General features: G+C 35.7%; 1 pseudogene; it reads right to left on the reverse strand.

Moving 5' to 3' along the window:
• Positions 1-7,014: 7,014 nt before the first annotated feature.
• On the reverse strand, positions 7,015-7,885 carry LOC138166458 (heat shock cognate 71 kDa protein pseudogene; annotated as a pseudogene).
• Between the last annotated feature and the right edge of the window lie 1,079 nt (positions 7,886-8,964).

Consider the following 8,964-nt stretch of genomic DNA (forward strand, 5'->3'; position numbering starts at 1 on the left):
AGTCAGGATAACACACAATCTGGCAGCTTGTACAATGAGGGATCAAAGGGCCTGGAATATGATATTCTAGAAGTCAAAGGATCTGGGATTAAAAGCAAGAATCACCTACCCAGCAAAACTGAGTATCATGTTTCAGGGGAAAATATGGTCATTCAGTGGAATAGAGGACTTTCAAGCATTCTTGATAAAAAAATAGAATTGAATAGAAAATTTGTCATTCAGATACAAGAAGCAAGAGAAGCATGAGAAGGTAAACAGAGAAAAGAAGTCATAAGAAACTTATCAGAGTTGAACTATTTACATCCCTACATGGAAAAATGATAATTGTAACTTATGAAACTTTTCTCAGTATGAGAATAGTTGAAGGGAATAGAAATTATATATATATATATATATATATATATATATATGTATGTATGTATACATACATATTTATGTCTATATAGGAGGGTATATGGCTGTATGAATAAATATGTGAATGTGTGTATATATGTGTACAGGTATACATAGATAGAGGGCACAGGACCAATTTAATAGGAAGGTATGATACTTGACAGGTAAAATTAAAAAGTGAGAGAGGAATATAATAAGAGGCAATGGGGAGAGACAGAATGGGGTGAACTAGCTCATATAGAAGAGGTAAGGAAAAATGGTCACAATGGAGGGGAAGAATAGGAAGCCAAAATGGAATGGGTCAACCTTATTCTCATTGAATTTGGCTTATGGAGGGAATGACATACACACTAAATAGGGTATCTCACCCTACAGGACAGTAGGGGGAAAGGGGATGAGAGAGGTGATGATGGAAAGGAGGGCAGGTTGGAGTGGGGGAGCGAAGTTGCAATTGCCCACTTTTGAAAAGGGACACGATCAAAGTAGAGAATAGGATAAGTGGGAAGTTGGATAGGAGGGAGGGAAATATAGGCAGTCATTTACAATATATCCACTATGGAAATGTTTTGCATAGCTACACATGTACAACCTATATTGAATAGCTTATCTTTCCAGTAAGGGTGGGTGACAAGGGAAGAAGGGACTGATTCTGGAATTCAAAGCTTTTAAATCAAATGTTTAATATATATACTATTATTAATATTATTTTACAAAAGATATACATGCAATGGGGCATAAACATCTACCATGTGCTACTGGAAAGTTGGCGGGGGTATGGGAGAAGAAATGGGAGAGAGCAGATTGGAGGAGGGAATATCCAGTAGGATGGCTATTTTTGGAGTGGTGGGTAGGGGGAAAAATGGGGAGAAAATTTATAACTCAAAATTTTGTGGAAATGAATGATTTGAACTAGAAATTAATAAAGCATTTGATAAAAATAAGAGTACTTTGAAATTGTGATTGATCATTGCATTGACCAGAGTTTCTAAAGTCTTTCAAAATTGACTACCTTCACAGTATTGATATTATTGTATAAATTGTTCACCTGGTTCTAAATATTTCACTTTGCATTCAAATTCATACAAATCTACCAAGTTTTTTTCTGAAACTATCCCTTGCATCATTTCTTATCGCACATATCATTCCATCTAGCTTATATACTTATATCAGACAATTTCAGATTGATGGGCTATCTCTCAATTTCCAGTTCTCTGGCACCACAAAAAAAGCTTTTATAAATCAAGCCATTTAATCAAAGAAAGTTCTATTTTTGACCCCAATGTTATATTAATCTTTTGTTTTCCTCTTTCTTTGTCATTTTAAGGTATAGACAAAGTAAAAGCTCATTGAGTCAAAAAGAATGATCAGTAAATTTTGGGATGCTGTTCCGAATTGCTTTCCAGAAGGATTAGAATAGTTCACAAATCCTTATAGTCATATTTTATAATTACACAGTAAACTCCTTGAAGGAAATTACAGTGTTGCATCTAAACTAATATGTAATAACTCATCTAATACCTAACATAATAATCTGTATATAGTCACATTTAATAAATGTTTGTTTTACTGCCATACTGTGTTGTATTGCTGACCTTAGGCTATCTGAAAAGGATCCTGCACAGTATTGCTGTGCTTCCTAGATGGCACAGTGGATATAGTACTGAACTGGAAATTAGGAGGACTTGAATTAAAATTCAACCTCAGACATATATTAACTGTGTAACCTTGGTCAATTCACTTAAGCTGTCTCAGTTTCTTCATCGTTAAAATGAAAATACTGCTCTACTTTTCTTCCATACTTGTTGTGAGGATAAAATGAGATAATATTCATAAAATAGTTTGCAAACCCACCTTAAAATGCCAAAATTCTAATTATTATTATTAATTTCTACTACTGCTTCTGCCACTGCACTGATGACCCCTGCTAACTGAAAGCTGCCTTACTCTAGATTCTTGTGGGATTATTATTAGTAATTTGGGACTATATTAGAAATATGTTTTATGTCAACCTCATTTCTTGCAGGAATGTTAACTCAAACCTACCCAATTCTACATTTTACTTCAACTTGTTCTCTCATCGGCCTTGATCTATTAAATGCATACTTAGATTCAGTTTTTAACCATGCAAAATGCACATAATGGTACCACTGTCTAGCCCACATCTCTTCATCTTATTTACAGTAAAAGCATCAAAGATGTTGTTGAATGCTTTGATGAATTATAGGAAAATTATGACTTCCACCTTCAGCTGATATGCCTTTTCTTGATGAAAGCCCATCAAAATGCTCCAAATATGACAAAACAAATTTTTAAAACTTTTAAAATTGTCTTTAAATTTCTTATATAAGGTTCATTTTGAGCCTTAGTTTTCAATATATGTAGGATGATCCTATATTTTTTATATTCACCTTCTGCTTTTTGCCCTTGATTCCATCTTCTGTTCCATCCTCTTTTAAAAAAAAATATAAATTGGTCAATAAATTATCTTTGCAGCTACATCAATCTCTTTAGACAACTCTTTTTTTCCTCATAAGAATTGTTTCTCTTTGTCTAGACAGAATTTATTTATTTAAAGTTTTCCATTCTTCCTAAAGTGAATTTCCCTACACAGTGTCTATTAAAAATGTTGTATCCTTTTCCCGAACCTTTAAGACCTAATATTCCACCAAACTAGGACACATGCCAATCAGTAGGTTCATGGAGAATGATATTAAGTTTTGCTTTATATATGTTAAGAACAAGATGTCTACTGAGCATCCAGTTCAAGATGTCTGAAAAGCATTTGGAGATGCAATATTGGAGGTTTCCAGAGAATTTAGGACAGGAAAGGTAGATTTAAGAACCATCAACATAAAGATGGAATTAAATCTATGGGAACTGATAAAATTACCAAGTAAAACTGTATAAAGTGAGAAGAGAAGAGGACCCAGGACAGAACCCTGAAGGATACCTTGTTAGAGGGCATGAATTGGAGAAGGATCCATCAAAAGAGAAAGAGCAGTGGTCAGATAGGTAAGAAGAAATTCAGGAAAGACTGATATCTCTAAAAACCAGAGAGAAGAGAGCATCAAGGAAGAAATAGTGATAAACAGTATATAAGACTAGAGAAGGATCATGGAGAATGAGTATTGAAAAAGCACTATTGAATTTGGCAACTAAGGGATCATTAGTAACTTTGGACAGATAAGGCTCAGTGGAATGATTAGGTCAAAACCAGATTGTAAGGAGTTAAGAAAAGAAGTAGAGGTGTCTATTAAAGATGATTTTTTTTGAGTTTAGCTACAAAGACCAGAAGACAAACAGGGTGATGGATATCAGGGATGGAAGAATTAAGTGTGTTTGTTGGGGATAGAAAATACATAGTGTATTTATATGCAGTAGAAAAGAGTCAGTAAAGAGGCAGAAAGTGAAAATAAGTAAGAATATGGGGATGACAGATGGGGAAATCTGTTGGAGAACACAGAATGGAAGGTGATCACTTGAAAAAGTAGAGCAGTTATCCTTGGTAAGGAGCAAGAACTGTGAAATGGGGGTAAAGGTGGAGAAAGTGACAGAAGGTACTTGAGTGATAAATGAGGAGGAGGAAGGAGGGAGTTCCTGGTGTATGACCTCAATTTTGCAGCAAATTTTGTATCTAGGAGCTCAACTTAGAGGATTGAGGAGGAGGCATGGGAGGTTTGAGAAAGAATGAAAAAACTTGGAAGAGCTGCTGTGAAGAGTGGGAGAGTGAGCTGATAAGGGACATAGAGCAGTATGGCCTAGCAGCAGTGAGGGTCTAGTTGAATTTATATAACATAAAAACAGTAGACACAAAAAGAACATTTGAGTGATTTTCTCCACCTTTCTTCAGCATTGTATGTGTAGGGAAGAAGGTGACAAATGGTAAGAGTGATCCAAAGCAGAGGTGTGGCTGAGTGTAATTGGCAATACAATAATAAATTTAAGAGAGAAAAGTGTAGAGTAGAATTTGCTTACCAGGGAGTCAAGATAGGGAGAAGAGGAAAAAGTGACTAGTACAGGAGAACAATTGGCCTGGGAGAGAATCAAGGGATCAAGTGAATGGAGGTCATGATGAAGGTGAAGAGTAGGGTTATATGAGGGAAAGCAGAGGGAGAGCTGATGAGCCAATAGGTTATAGTTAGATAAAGAAATTTAGAATCCTTAAATATGGAGGTGGTGGTGGTGGTGGTGAAGTGTGTGTGTGTGTGTGTGTGCGTGTAAAATAGAGTGGGGAAAATGAGCAAAACAAAACAAAAGCTCAACCATAGAAAGTTACTATAGTGACAGGGAAGATCAAAACCAAACTAAGAGGATAAAAATTTAAAACTGGCTACATGCAAAGCCTTAAATAAAAATAGGAATTTTTCTCAGGCCTCAACAAAAGAACTACTAAAAGAAATCAAAAAGGATTTAAAAAATCAAATAAGAGACATAGAAAAAAAACTGAGAAAAGAAAGGAGAATGATGCAAGAGAATCATGAAATAAAAGTCAACAACTTGGTTAAGGAACCACCAAAAAAGAAATGGGAAAAAAATGTACAAAAATTCCCTGAAGAAAACAACTTAAAAAAGAAGAATTAAATAAATGGAGAAGGAGGTGCAAAAGCTCACTGAAGAAAATCCTCCTTAAAAATTAAGATTGAGCAACTGATTGCATGATACATAAAAATACATAAAAATTACATACATAAAGATTGCATGATACATAAAAATAATAAAACAGAATTAAAAGAAGAAAATGTAAAATATCTCATTGAAAAAATAAAAGACCTGAAAAATAGATGCAGGAGAGATAATTTAAGAATGATTGTACTACCTGAAAGCCATGATAAAATGAGACCAGACATCATATTTCAAGGAATTATAAAAGAAAATTATCCCAATATCTTAGATCTAGATGCTAAAATAGAAATTGAAAGAATCCACCGGTCACATAGTGAAGGAGATCCTCAGATAAAAATTCCCAAAAATATTAGAGGCAAACTCCAGAGTTCTCAGATCAAGGAGAAAATATTGCAAGTAGCCAAAATTAAACAATTTAAGTATCATAGAGGCACAATCAGGATCATATGACATTAAGTGGCTTCCAACATAAAGGAATGGAGGACTTGGGATATGATATTCCAGAAGGAAAAGGGGCTAAGATTATAACCAATAACCTACCAAACAAAACTAAACTAATCCTTCAAGATTATTCAATGCAATAGAACACTTTTGAGCAGTCCCGATGAAAAGACCAGAGATGAACAGTCTACCTGCCAAGACAAACCCAGAAACTATATGAGCACATTTACAAAACACTTTTCATGCAAATAAAGTCAAATCCAAACAATTGGAAAAATATCAATTTCTCATGGGTAAGCCAAGCAAATACCAGAAAAAATGACAATTCTACCTAAATTAATTTACTTATTCAGTGCCATACCAATCAAACTACCAAAACTTATTTTATAGAGTTAGAAAAATAGTAACAAAATTCAACTGGAAGAACAGAAAGTCAAGAATATCAAGCAAGTTTATGAAAACAAGTGTGAAGAAAGGTGACCTAACCATACCAGATCTCAAACTGTATTGTAAAGTAATAGTCATCAAAACAATATGGTACTGGCTAAGAATTAGAGTAATGGGTTAGTGGAATATATTATGTACAGAAAGCACAGTAATAAATGACTATAGTAACCTAGTGTTTGATAAACCCATAGGCCCCCATTTTCATGAAAAGAACTCACTATTTGATAAAAACTGCTGGGGAGATGATATGGCAGAAAACAGAGACAGGCCAGCATCTTACACCATATACCAAAATAAGTTCAAAATGGGTATATAATCTTTTAATTTCTTTTGTGGTTCCAATTTTAAATAGATTTTATTCTCCAGGACAAGAATTGCATTTCCACTTGTTTACAGTACTGATAAAGTAAATCATTCATTTCTCTCCCTCTGCACACATTCAAGTATTCAGGATGCTCAGATTTACACAATAGCTTAAATGTTACTTTTAAACTGCTACTACCTTGGCTATAAATTACATTTGTCAAGGATCTTCTATTTGTCTTCATCACCAAATTTGCCTTCCAGTTCTTCATCCTCTATGGTAGCCTTCTTATTGAAAGCATAAGATACAAGAGAATTCTTGTAAGACACTTTGTCTCTCTCTGCTACTCATCCTCAACTTTGTATTTCTCAGCCTGGAGCAGGACTATACACTCAATGTCTTCTTGTCTCAGACATCCTTTATCATTGGTGATAGTGAACTTGATCTCCTTGACTATGCTCACAACAGAAACATTGAGGATGCCATTTGTGTCAATGTCAAATGTTACTTCAATCTGAGGAACAACCCCTGGGTGCTGGGAGGATTCCTGTGACCTCAAATTTGCCAAGCAGGTTGTTATCCTTTGTCACTGCTCTCTCATCTTTATAAGCCTGTATAAACATGCCAGGCTGGTTTCCCTAATAAGTGGAAAAGGTCGGTGGCTGCTTGGTGGGGATGGTGGTATTAAATTTGATCAGAACGATGATAACTCCACCAACAATTTCATTTCCAAGAGAAAGAGTAGTGATATCCAACAGCAGCAAGTCCTGCACATTCTCAGATTTATCTCCAGTCAAAATGTCAGCCTAGACAACTGCACCATAAACAACAGCCTCATCAAGATTGATACTCTTGTTGAACTCTTTGCCATTGAAGAGGTCTTGCAGAAGTTTCTAGATTTTGGGGATTCAAGAGGAGCCACCTACCAGGATGATGTCATGAATCTGTGATTAACCTAGCCTGGCATCTCTTAAGACCTTTTCCACAGGATACACTGTGCCACGGAAGAGATCAGCATTCAGCTTTTCAAAATGAGCTTGGGTGATTGATGTATAAAAGTTAAAACCTTCATAAAGGGAATCAATCTCAATACTGACCTGGGTACTATAAGACAGGGCACACTTGGCACTTTCACAAGCAGTGTGAAGATGGTGAGCAGTCCTCTTGTTCTCCCTACTGTCCTTCTTGTACTTTTGCGTGAACTCAGTAATGAAATAGTTGACCATTCAATTGTCAAAGTCCTCCCCACCCAATGGTGTCCCCAGCTGTGGACTTGATATCAAAGATGCCATCTTCAATGGTAAGGATGGAGACATTGAAAGTACCACCTCCAAGGTCAAGGATCAACACATTTCTCTTGGCACCACCTTTTTGTCCAAGCCATAAGCAAAAGCAATAGCAGTTGGCTCATTGATGATTCAGAGCACATTGAGACCAGAAATGGTTCCAGCATTTTTTCTTTGCTGGCCTGAAGTTGGGAATCATTGAAATAGGCTGGTACTGTGACCACAATATATGTGACTGTCTTTCCAAGGTTAGCTTCAGCAATTTCTTTCACCTTGGTCAAAAGCTTAGAATATATCTCTTCTGGATAGAAACTTTTGTTTCCCCTTTGTACTCCACTTGGACCTTAGGTCTAGCTGCATCATTCACCACCAAAAAATGCCAATATTTCATGTCTGACTGTACAACTGCATCATCAAATCTGTGACCAATCAGACATTTGGCATCAAAAACTGTTTGTGGGGTTCATTGCAGCTTGATTCTTCATAGCATCATTAATTAAATGTTCTGTGTTGGTGAGGGTGACATAGCTTGGGGTGATCCTGTTTACTTGGTTATTAGCAGCGATCTGTACTTTCCTGTGTTGGAAAGCTCCCACACAGGAGCAAGTGGTGCCAAGATCAATGCAAACTTCAGGTCCCTTCAATGTGGTTGCTAGGGAGTTGGTGTGCATAGCTAAGCACTGTGGAGAAAGAAGGACTGCTGCTGAGCTGAGTACATGGGTATATAATTTAAACCTAAAGGGTGATGCCATAAAGTAGGAGAGCTAGGAATACTTTACCTTTCAGATGTATGGAGAAGGGAAGAATTTCTAACCCCATGAGAGAGAGACAGACAGACAGAGAGAGCACTGACTAGATGTAAAATGGACAATTCTGAGTATGATAAATTGAAAACTTTTTGTGCAAATGATACCAATGCAACAAAAATTAAAAGGAAAGCAAAAAGCTGAGGAAAAGTTTTAGAGCAAATGTTTCTGATAAAGGTCTCATTTCTCTAATATATAAAGAACTAAGTCAAATTTGTAAGAATACAAATAATTCTCCAATTGATCATTGGTCCGAGCATATGAACAGACAGTTTTCAGATGAAAAAAATCAATGCTATATATAGTCATATATAATGCTCTAAATTACTATTGATTAGAGAAATGTAAATTAAAACAATTCTGAGGTACCACCTCATGCCTATCAGATTGATTAATATAACAGAAATGGAAAAGGACCAATGTTGGAGGTGATGTGGGAAAACTGGAACAGTAATGCACTGTTGATGGAATTTTGAAGTGATCTAACTGTTCTGGAGAGCAATTTGGAACTATGCCCCAAAAGCTATAAAACCATTCATACCTTTGGATCGAGCAATGCCACTAGGATATCTGTTTCCCAAAGGGATAAAAAAAAAGGGGAAAGGACCTATATATACAAAAAATATTTATAGTAACTCTTTTCATATTGGTAAAGAATTGGAAA

The sequence above is a fragment of the Petaurus breviceps genome, unplaced genomic scaffold, assembly GCF_028583685.1.
Source record: "Petaurus breviceps papuanus isolate PSGF00001 unplaced genomic scaffold, PetGlider_PUasm1.0 224, whole genome shotgun sequence".
NCBI lineage: Eukaryota > Metazoa > Chordata > Mammalia > Diprotodontia > Petauridae > Petaurus > Petaurus breviceps.